The sequence below is a fragment of the Brassica napus genome (assembly GCF_020379485.1).
Source record: "Brassica napus cultivar Da-Ae chromosome A7 unlocalized genomic scaffold, Da-Ae chrA07_Random_6, whole genome shotgun sequence".
Lineage (NCBI taxonomy): Eukaryota > Viridiplantae > Streptophyta > Magnoliopsida > Brassicales > Brassicaceae > Brassica > Brassica napus.
In genome coordinates this window covers 35,692-46,902 of record NW_026014080.1, presented here as the reverse complement: position 1 = coordinate 46,902, position 11,211 = coordinate 35,692, and the positions used below count along the sequence as shown (strand labels likewise).

Below are 11,211 nucleotides of genomic sequence, written 5' to 3'. Positions count from 1 at the left end.
TCAAAGGAAGTGAGAAAACGACGACCAAAACATTAGATAGGTCAGATAAATTCAGAGAGAGAGAGAGAGAGAGAGAGAGAGAGAGACCATTCTCGAGAATGTAGACAGGAGGATTGCCATAGCTCTCCTTTATACACTCCAGGACAGCTTCCATAGCCCATGGAACAATAGCATACTTGTCCAAACAAAACAAGAAACAGCTAATAAGATGGATTGAGAACACTTGAGTATTTAAAACTTAGTAACGTGGAAAGATGTATAGCTCCCAATGACTGTCCTCCCGAGCAGTAAACAAAGAAGAGAAGATTTAGCAAAAATAAAATAAATCGAGGTAAAACAGCGGACTTTGGGATTTGACGTGTGTGACGAAGTCTCAGAAGCTGCAAGATAGTGAATGACTCCTACGAAGTCAGAAGAGCCTTTAACTAATGCTGATTCCTCTTCTGTGAAAACTGGTAGTCTTGATCCAACGATCTTTTCATTTCATCGGGATAGTCTTCATATGTAAGAGGCCCAAGCATCCTGGAATTTAAAGAAAAGAATGTACCTATTACTGTTTTTTTTTTAAATGTAGTTTCAGGTGCTTTTACATATATTAACAACATGTATTAAACATTTACTATAAATGTCTTTTTTTGTAATGACCAGTTTCATTAATTTTATATCAATAGTAGTTTAATAAACACAATAATTTTTTTTGAAGTTTTCAGTTTATATTTTCAACTAATAAAAAATAATCATTTTTGTGAAACAATTAAATTCTAAAACATCTAATCTTAACGAAATGGAGGGAGCATGCTTTATCATCTTTTTAGCTTAAATAGAACCTTGGGGCTATTTGTTTTCGATTTCAAAAGAAAAGCTTTTGGAACCTTTGGTGCCTGACTCACCATCCGAATATGAAAGCTTTAGCTATTTGAACTGCGATCTCATCATTCGTGGAGCTTGTAGAAGGAGTAAACCCTATCGTAAATACGCTAAAGCCTACGTACGGAACCTCCCTGTATATCCTGAGAAATACTCACACGGTCGCGAGAGGGTTATCCAAAAGATATATAATGAATTAATATACCTTGTACTTTTGCTTATATAGTCTTGAAGCAGAGGCGTGCGCAAGAAGCAAGTTATGGCCTACGATATATGGTCCAGTCGAAGAGTTCCCTGACGAGCATTTACTTCGTGAGGAGCAATGACCAGGCAGTAACAAACCATCACTGTAGCCTCCGATAGTGTATATATTAGCCTCGTTGATCGTGGTCCAAAATTTGACATGGTTCCCAAACTCTCTGAAGCAAACATCTGCGTAAGCAGTAAAGTCTTCGCTGCAATGATAGCAAATAACATCAAATATTTTTTTGTAGAAATTGTTGGATAAGCTACTAAGTCTAATGTTGAATAAGTCTAGCTATCTTTTAGGAGTTTGTTTCTGTTATGTAGTTTAGTTGCGTAGTAGTCTACTCTTTCCATTATGTTCCTAAATTGTCGGTACTCTCTGTTTCGTTGTTATCAAGCTTCTTTAATAGCTTGTGTACTTTCTTTTACGTAATATCACAGAACATTCAGACTATTTGCTTTGATCTCCTTTATTTGGTATCAGAGCGAAATCCATTCATTGAGTGTTTGAGAGGAAAAACACTGGAGAAACAATGGCAGATGCTGGACATTTCACTACACCAGCGGTTCCAAAGTTTGATGGCGATTATGATCATTGGAGCTTGATCATGGAGAACCTCCTTCGATCAAAGGAGTACTGGAGCACCATCGATCCCGGCTTTTAAGATCTGAGGATACATGAGGCGCCAAGTCCGGCACAGCAAAGGGCGCTTGAAGAAGCGAAGCTCAAAGATCTCAAGGCCAAGAACTACTTGTTTCAGTCAATTGACAAAACAACCTTGAAAACCATTACCAACAAGGAGACTGTGAAACAGTTGTGGGAGTCTATGAAGATCAAGCATCAAGGAAGTGGTAGAGTGAAACGTGCTCAACTCCAAAGGCTTAGGAGAACCTTTGAGACCTTAGAGATGAAAACTGGAGAAGGAGTGGCCGATTACTTTGCTAGAGTCATGGAGACAGCAAACGATATGAGGATTTGTGGTGAAATCATGGAAGATGTCAAGATCATTGAGAAGATTCTTAGGAGTCTTACTGAGAACTTCAACTTTGTAGTCTGCTCCATTGAAGAATCAAAGGATATTGATTGCCTCACGGTGGACGAGTTGCAGGCTTCCCTGCAAATACATGAGAGCAAGGTGACTGAAAATAAAAGTGAGAAACAAGTTCTACAAGTGGAGTATGAGCCAAGGAACACTAGGGGAAAAGGAAGATGGAATTCTCAGAGAGGAAGAAATAATTACAGAGGACGAGGCAGAGGCAGATCCTATGTGAATAGGGCAACCATAAATTGTTTCAGATGTGGAAAGCTAGGGCATTATCAATTTGAATGCACTAGCCATGAGAAAGGTGTCAACTATGCTGAGGTTGACGAAGAAGAAGAGCTACTGTTGATGGCATATGCTGATCTGAGTACTGAAGAAGAGAGAGGGAAGTGGTTTCTTGATTCTGGATGCTCAAACCATATGACAGGAGAGAAGGATTGGTTTGTGGAGCTTGATCAGAGCTTTAAACACTATGTACGCTTGGGGAACAGCTCAAGGATGGCTGTACAAGGAAAGGGAAAAGTGAGGTTTGAGGTAGAAGGGATAGTACAAGTGGTGACTGATGTGTACTATGTTCCTAATCTAACCAATAATCTTCTGAGTCTGGGTCAGTTACAAGAGAAACAGTTGACGATAACAATCAAGAATGGCATCTGTAAAATCTATCACTTTCAGAGAGGACTGATTGTCGAGACTCAAATGACAACAAACCGCATGTTTGTCATTCACGCAAAGAAGAAGAAGCTGAAAGCCGAGAAGTGCTTCAAGATGGATGAGGAAGACTTGGAAATGCTGTGGCACAGAAGATTTGGACACCTGAACAACAAATCTCTTCAGGTGATGCAGAAGAAGCAAATGGTAAAAGGAATACCAAGTCTTAAGGATGAAACAAAAGTATGCACGGTTTGCAATGTGGGAAAACAAAAGAGAGGCAAGTTTCCAAAGAAAAGCAAATGGAGAGCAACCAAGAAGCTGGAGTTGATTCATTCTGATCTTTGTGGGCCGATCTCTCCGATCTCTCAAAGTGGTAAAATATACTTGTTGGTATTTGTGGATGACTTCAGTAGGAAAACTTGGTTGTACTTTCTTACAGAGAAAGCAGAAGCGTTTGAGACCTTCAAGCTTTTCAAGGTCTCTGTTGAGAAGGAAGCCAAGACAGTAATTCGAGGACTGCGAACTGATAGGAGAGGAGAATTCACCTCAGAAAAATTCAATGCTTTCTGCAGGGACAACGACATAAAGAGGCAACTGACAGCAGCCTACACTCCCCAACAAAATGGAGTAGCAGAGAGAAGAAATCGAACAATCATGAACATGGTTCGCTGTCTGCTTCATGAGAAAGAAATGCCGAGATCACTGTGGCCAGATGCAGCCAGATGGACAGCGCATGTTCTGAACAGAAGCCTCACGAAAGCTGTAAGTGACAAGGTTCCTGAAGAGAGATGGACAGGAATCAAACCAAAGGTGGATTATTTCAGAGTCTTTGGATCAGTTGCGCATGTTCATATTCCTGAGCAAAAGAGAATCAAGCTTGATGATCGTAGCCACAAATGCATTCTACTTGGCGTGAGTGATGAGTCAAAAGCATACCGGCTATATGATCCCATCACCAACAAAGTCATTGTAAGTAGAGATGTAATATTTGAAGAAGATGCTAAGTGGGATTGAAAGTTAAGCACACCAGAGAAGAATGATCTCATTTGGGGAGATAACGATGATGCTCTTGAAGGAGAAGAAAGAGATGAAGAAGAATTTGGTGAAGAAGAAAACGTAGCTGAAACTGGTGATGATGTAGCTCAAACCGATGATGAAGCTGAAACAGAGGCTGAACCAGAGAATACAGAGGCTCCAACTGCAGTGACTCAGAGATATGAACAAGGAGAACAGTCCAGGAGAGTGAGGAAGCAGCCTGGATGGATGCAAGATTTCATAAGCAGAGAAGAAATGAGTGAAGAAGAAACTGGAATGCATCTTGCTCTCTACGCTTGCAGCGATGATCCAATGTACTATCATGATGCTGTGAGAGAAGAAAGATGGAAAGAAGCCATGAAGTCAGAGATTCAATCAATCGAGAAGAATCACACTTGGGAACTTGTAGATCTACCACACGAAGCAAAGGCCATTGGAGTAAAATGGGTATACAAAACGAAGTTAAATGAAGAAGGGAAGGTGGAGAAGTACAAGGCTCGTCTGGTAGTGAAAGGTTATTCACAAACGCCAGGAGTAGACTACACGGAGGTCTTTGCACCTGTTGCTCGATGGGATACTATCAGGAGTCTTCTTGCTGTTGCAGCTCAACGAGGGTGGTGTGTTTACCAGCTAGATGTTAAGAGCACTTTCCTCTACGGGGAACTGAAGGAGGAGGTCTATGTAAATCAGCCTGAAGGTTTTATCAGAGCAGGGGAGGAGGACAAGGTGTATCGTCTCAAGAGGGCTCTCTATGGTTTAAAGCAGGCACCAAGGGCCTGGTTCAGTAGAATTGAGAGCTACTTTAAGAAAGAAGGTTTTCAAAGAAGTGACTATGATCATACCCTCTTCCTAAAGAAATCGGCTCTCAAGATCTTGGTGGTAAGCATTTATGTAGATGATCTGATTTTCACTGGGAATGATGAACTCTTGTGTGCTCAGTTCAAAAGGTCGATGCAACAAAAGTTTGAAATGACAGATATGGGCAAGATGAAGTTCTTTCTTGGTGTGGAAGTTAATCAAAGCGATGAGGGCATTCACATTTGTCAAAAGAAGTATGCTAAAGAAGTTTTGGAGAGGTTCAATATGTGGAGCTGCAACTCGGTTAAGAATCCAATTGTTCCAGGAGCTGTAATATCAAAGGAAGGGAGCAGAATGGCTGATGCAACTCTCTACAAACAACTCGTGGGCTGTCTGATGTATCTCACGGTTACGAGACCTGATCTCATGTTTGTAGTTTGTCTGATATCGCGTTTCATGTCTGATCCTAAGGAGGAACACATGTTGATTGCCAAGCGGGTTCTGCGATACATAAGAGGAACGGTGGATCTAGGAATCTTCTACAAAAGGTCATCAGGTTTGTCTGTGTTGGGTTTTACGGACAGTGACTATGCTCGAGATGTGGATGATAGGAAAAGCACATCCGGGTACGTGTTTCTGGTGAACGGAGCAGCCATTTGTTGGAGTTCAAGGAAGCAAGACATTGTTACACTATCTTCTACTGAGGCAGAATATGTTGCAGCAACATCAGCTGCGTGTCACTCTGTCTGGTTGAAGGGAATACTGCAGGAGCTGGGAGCGATAGATGAAGAGTGTATGGATGTTATGTGTGACAACAGTTCTGCGATCAAGTTATCAAAGAACCCTGTTCTGCATCGGACAACTAAACACATCAACGTCAGGTATCATTATCTGCGTAATTTGGCAAGTGAAGGGATCATGAAGCTAGTGTTCTGCGGTACAAACGATCAGGTGGCTGATATCATGACGAAACCGATCAAGCTGGATCAGTTTGAGAAGCTCAGAAGATTGCTTGGGATGCAAGGTGTGGCGTGTGGAAGTTTAAACTGATGCTCTAGAGCATTCAGTTTAAGGGGAGGAATTTGTTGGATAAGCTACTAAGTCTGATGTTGAATAAGTCTAGCTATCTTTTAGAAGTTTGTTTCTGTTATGTAGTTGAGTAGTTGCGTAGTGGCCTACTCTTTCCATTATGTTCCTAAATTGTCGGTACTCTCTGTTTCGTTGTTATCAAGCTTCTTTAATAGTTTGTGTACTTTCTTTTACGTAATATCACAGAACATTCCGACTATTTGCTTTGATCTCCTTTAGAAATATGTATAAAAAAAAAAAAATTTTGTTAAAGCCTACATGGTTTTTCGGTTGAGCCATCCTCCATATTCATTCTCGAGATACCGAGGATGATCGTAGTGGTAGAGTGTAACATGTGGTTGAATCCCTGTAGTAACTTTTCTTATGCAAGGACTCGGTCTTCTTGTTTCCTGGTATTGATGAGTTCCTGACCAAAGCTAAATCACAGTAAGGAGTGGAGTTTAGTGGAGAAGGTATATTGGAGGTTATGGTAAGTTCTTTCTCTTCCCATTATCTTTTCAAACCGCCAAAAACATTTTACTAAATGCGTACAACTCGATCGTTTTAAGCGGACCCAAAAAAAACCTCATTATAATATTTTCTATAATCTTCAGATCTTTTATTTTCTAATAAAACCATTGTAGACATATTTTAAAAGAATATTTGTAAGAAAATCACTGAAAACCCAATGATCATTTAGTTATATATTTATTTGAAAATGTTAAATTTATTCATGTCAATTTTTTTTTACAATGAATGCAATTCTACTTTTAAACTGTTGTAATTTTTGAAAAATAGTAGACTTAACAACAGAGAACATTTGATATTTGTCACTGTAGATTATCTAGTGGCGAACCACTTCAGCTCCCCCTAACCCTCTTATACACGGGATCATGTTTCTGATTTGTTTGTCGATGTTGTGTGCAAGGATTGATGCAGGTTGAGTTGATTCACCTTTTCGTCGCATGTTTCTCTCCCGCTAAATAGCATGTACCGTTGACTGAAACACATAGCACAATCATAATCACGATTGTGTGTGGCGCATGGCGATGACTATTCAGTAAGAATATTGATTTCGGTGAAAAGCAATCGGATAATACTTACCTAAGCTTCGATTGTAGATTACCCAAAATGATATGAATATTATTTCCCATACCACTGACTCTACCTGAGCGGGCCATGTTTTATTTCCTAAGGAACCAAATTATGTCATATTGTCATATTGACACGGAACCGACACCACGAGGATCATGAGGTATACGTATTTAGGTTTCGGAGAAAAATATATCTTATTTGATTTCAACTTTCACGTCTATACATGCGAGTGACTCTACCTAAAGGGGTCATTGCTTTGTTGACTAACATTGCCCAAAATGATACAATATAATTAATATGCGGGTGACAATTAGGTTTGGTTAGATCTCATGTTTGTTTTTATCCCTTTAAAGAGGAAAGAACAGAATAATCAAAAGAAAAACATATTTTTTTCTCTCTAAAGCTAGTTTTTAGTTTTTTTTTTTAATGTTTGCAATCATCTTGGTTTTAGTATTTCATATTACTAAACATTTTGCATCACTTAGTGGCAAAAAATTCATAAGTTTATGATTTAATACCCGATTCATGAATTCGGAAATTTAGTGTGGACTCTACACATGACCGGTCCTGGACATACATGTAAGTGAAACATTGGTTTATAACTTTCAAAATTATAAAAATAATTTACATAAATATAGATTCTTAAATTTGTAATAAAAAAATCTAACATTTAAAATTTTCAAAATCTCAGAACCGGTTATGCTCTGCGGTTTATCCAATGATCCCAAATTTGAAAACTTTTGCTTATAATTCACTCTTGTTTCTATATAAACGAATGTGTGTCGTCTGTCTCGTCTCACCCACGAAATAATACTCTTAAGTCTAAATACATGGCTAGTTTATATATGACATCAGCTCTTATCTACCAAAATGCTATTACTCATAATAACTTTCGTTTTCCAAGTTTCATATGCAGATCCATGACCAAAATGACGCCGGATAATGTTTCTGTTGATGTCCTCCGTCGACGCTCCGGCAACTATCAGCCTTCTCCTTGGGACCATAGCTATCTCCTCTCTATCAATAATAAATATGCGGTAGTTACGTCTACGAGGATATCGTATTAAACATGCATCACTGATAGCTTCTGTTTTTCTTTTTTTACATGTCTTTTAATACTAGTCTTTAAGATTTAATTAATTACGATGCATACAGAAAGAAGAGAAAGTAATAGCTAGAGATTTGTTGAAGGAAAAAGTGAGGAAGATGCTTGGTGCTGAGACAAAGAGTCGTCGCGAGCAATTAGAGCTCATAGACGATTTGCAAAAACTTGGCATTTCATATCATTTTGAGGTAGAGATAAATAACATTTTAATGGATTTTCATCATAAAAATGGAAGAGGCGTCTGGAAATGTGACAAAGAAGAAGATTTGCATGCAACGTCCCTAGAATTTCGACTTCTTAGACAACATGGGTTTCATGTATCAGAAGGTTAGTACCATATATATATATATTATATCCTATTAGCTAAAACGACCGTTTTTACACCGCTAATTTTCAGATATATTTGATGTGATAATCGACAAAATAGAAAGTGAAACGTTCAAGAGTGACGATATAAATAGTATCATATCACTGTATGAAGCGTCATATCTCTCCACGAAATCGGATATTAAATTGCGTGAAGTCATCAGACCATTTGCAAAAAAACAAATAAGAAAATTTGTTGATGGTGAAACTTGTAACCTTGAGGTACGTGAGAAGGCGATTCATGCGCTAGAAATGCCGTACCATTGGAGAATGAGAAGGCTAGAAACGAGGTGGTACTTAGATTCGTACGACAATAAACATGACACGAATCTTGTCTTGATCGAATTTGCCAAACTCGATTTCAATATCGTACAAATTGCTCATCAAGAAGATCTCAAATACGTATCGAGGTATTTAAATAGACTAATAAAAGCAATATATTTTACAAAATCTCGCATAATATTTATTGTATATATTATTTCTAATCCTCTCTCTTTAAATGACATGAAGCTGGTGGAAGGAAACGTGTTTGGTTAACCAACTTCCTTTTGTAAGAGACAGAATAGTCGAGAATTATTTTTGGACCGTTGGATTAATATATGAACCTCAATTTGGAAATATACGACGGATCATGAGTATAGTCAATGCACTTGTTACAACCATTGACGACATTTACGATATATATGGCACTCCATGAGGAGCTTGAACTTTTCACTGCCATGGTTCATAAGTAAGGACTCTACTACTCAAATTTCGTCTTAGTTTTGTTGGTACATTGCAAAAAAAAAATGGAGCATTGAAAATTAAGGATATTTAAATATTACTGCGGTTTTTGTTTGGAAAAAGAACTATTTATCGAACTGAAACATGCTCACAAAGAGATTTTCATGAATACCATTATTTAAACTCCGATTTTTATTTAAAGTAACGAGATATTGCTGATAAATTATAAGGATTGTGCGTTTATTTTCTTTGATCTTTTTTTCAAAAGTGTTGTTTAGAAAACAATCGTATATATTGTGCAGTTGGGATGTAAATCGTCTTGATGAGCTCCCCGAATACATGAGGTTGTGTTTTCTTATTCTGTTCAATGAAATCAACAGTATTGGATGTGACATTTTCAAATATAAAAATATTGACGTCATCCCTTTTCTAAGAAAATCGGTAAGTTTAATTGCTGAAAAATTATCATAGTTTTCTCTTATAATTTTTGTAAAACGTAATGTGCAGATCTATGTTAAGTTTAAATTATAAAAAATTATAACTGAAATATATTATTAGAGTTTCTTTTTAATTTCTTTTTGTGAAAATTAGTGGGCAGATCTATGTAATACATACCTAGTTGAAGCAAAGTGGTACAAAAAAGGATACAAACCAGGCGTGGAAGAATACATGCAAAATGCTTGGATTTCAATTTCTGCCCCAACGATATTGATTCACTTTTACTGCATTTTCTCGGACAAAATTTCGGTTCAAATCTTGGAGACTTTATCTCAACACCGTCAAGAAATTGTCCGATGCTCGGCCACCATCCTTCGTCTGGCTAATGACCTTGGAACTTCGCGGGTAAAGAATATATCTTCTAACACCTAGTCCTGTGTTTAAAATTACATTTTGCTATTTACAAACCACAGTCTTCAAACGCTTTCAATTTTGAGCTGATCAGAGAAGATATATTCAAACCACAGTCTTAAAATTACATTTTGCTCAACAAAAACAAAAGAACAATTACTTTTGTTTAAGCTTAGGCGGCTGGTTAAGTTTATTCTCTAACTTACAAACTAGAACCCTTATATTAAAAAAATGTAAAAATATAGATATAATGTATGTGGTCTCTCTAGGCGGGCACACTTTACGCTATGGTTTATATCCGTGTCTGCTAGCGAATGAGTGTGTTTGATTGTTATGTAAGGATGAATTGGCGAGAGGAGATGTTCTCAAATCGGCCCAATGTTACACGCACGAGACGGGAGCGTCGGAGGAAGAGGCACATGCACACGTGCAGCAGATGATTTGTGACACGTGGGATGAAATAAACTACGAAACAAAAATGGCACGCACTTATTCGTTACTGTCTCGAGGTTTTGTGGAAGCCGCAGTGAACCTGGCACGCATGTCGCAGTGCATGTATCAATACGGTGATGGTCATGGATGTCCTGACAAAGCAAAAACTGTTGAGCGTGTCATGTCCTTGCTTGTTAATCCAGTCCCATTGAGGTAAAGTTTTTTTTTAAACTGATTTTTATTCATCTTCTACTTCCCTTAAGAGATGCATATGGTTTATATATAGCTTTGGTTTTATAATTATTTTGGTTTAGTCCAATTAAATAATCAACCCAATTCTAATACTGGTTTAGTAAAAACTGGGTCGTTACAATCGTTTTCCCTCAATGTTCACAAATGAACGGGTGTGAGAGGCTATTAACAATGTTGGCTGAAGCATTTAAATTTGGTCAGAACTAAACTTAAATGAGTTTAGAGTCAAGTGCGTTCGGGAAAGTTTGGCGTGCAACGAAGACACTAAATCTGTATATAGTGGTGCATGTCTCTGAAAATAATTAATTTGGTTACATACATATCTAGAGTGCATCTACTTTTTGGAGTCTTGTCTTTTTTTCTGTCATCTATTAGATTAAAACTTGAATTAAACATATTCTTACACAAAGTCGGCAAAGGTATGATACCTTTACGAAACCATAAGCCAGTGTCGTACAAGTTACCACCCAGAGACAGGAGAAGAACCTAAATCAAACTAACAGGAGAGAAAGAAAATTCTAAAAACATAGAGGAATCCGAGATATAAGGAATTTTACGAAATATATAAGTGTGCTTGAGATATGGAGAAATTTATCGATCGGTGATTTATCTAAAGTTATTTTCAGTATCCTGAGAATGAAATCAAAATGATATGAAAAAATCTTATGGTGATTACAG

At 37.8% G+C, this 11,211-nt stretch overlaps 2 pseudogenes; one reads left to right on the top strand and one right to left on the bottom strand.

The window, feature by feature from the left end:
- Positions 1-87: 87 nt before the first annotated feature.
- LOC106350929 lies at positions 88-6,892 on the bottom strand (annotated as a pseudogene).
- A 352-nt stretch (positions 6,893-7,244) lies between these two features.
- Positions 7,245-10,842, top strand: LOC106349408 (annotated as a pseudogene).
- Positions 10,843-11,211: the final 369 nt, after the last annotated feature.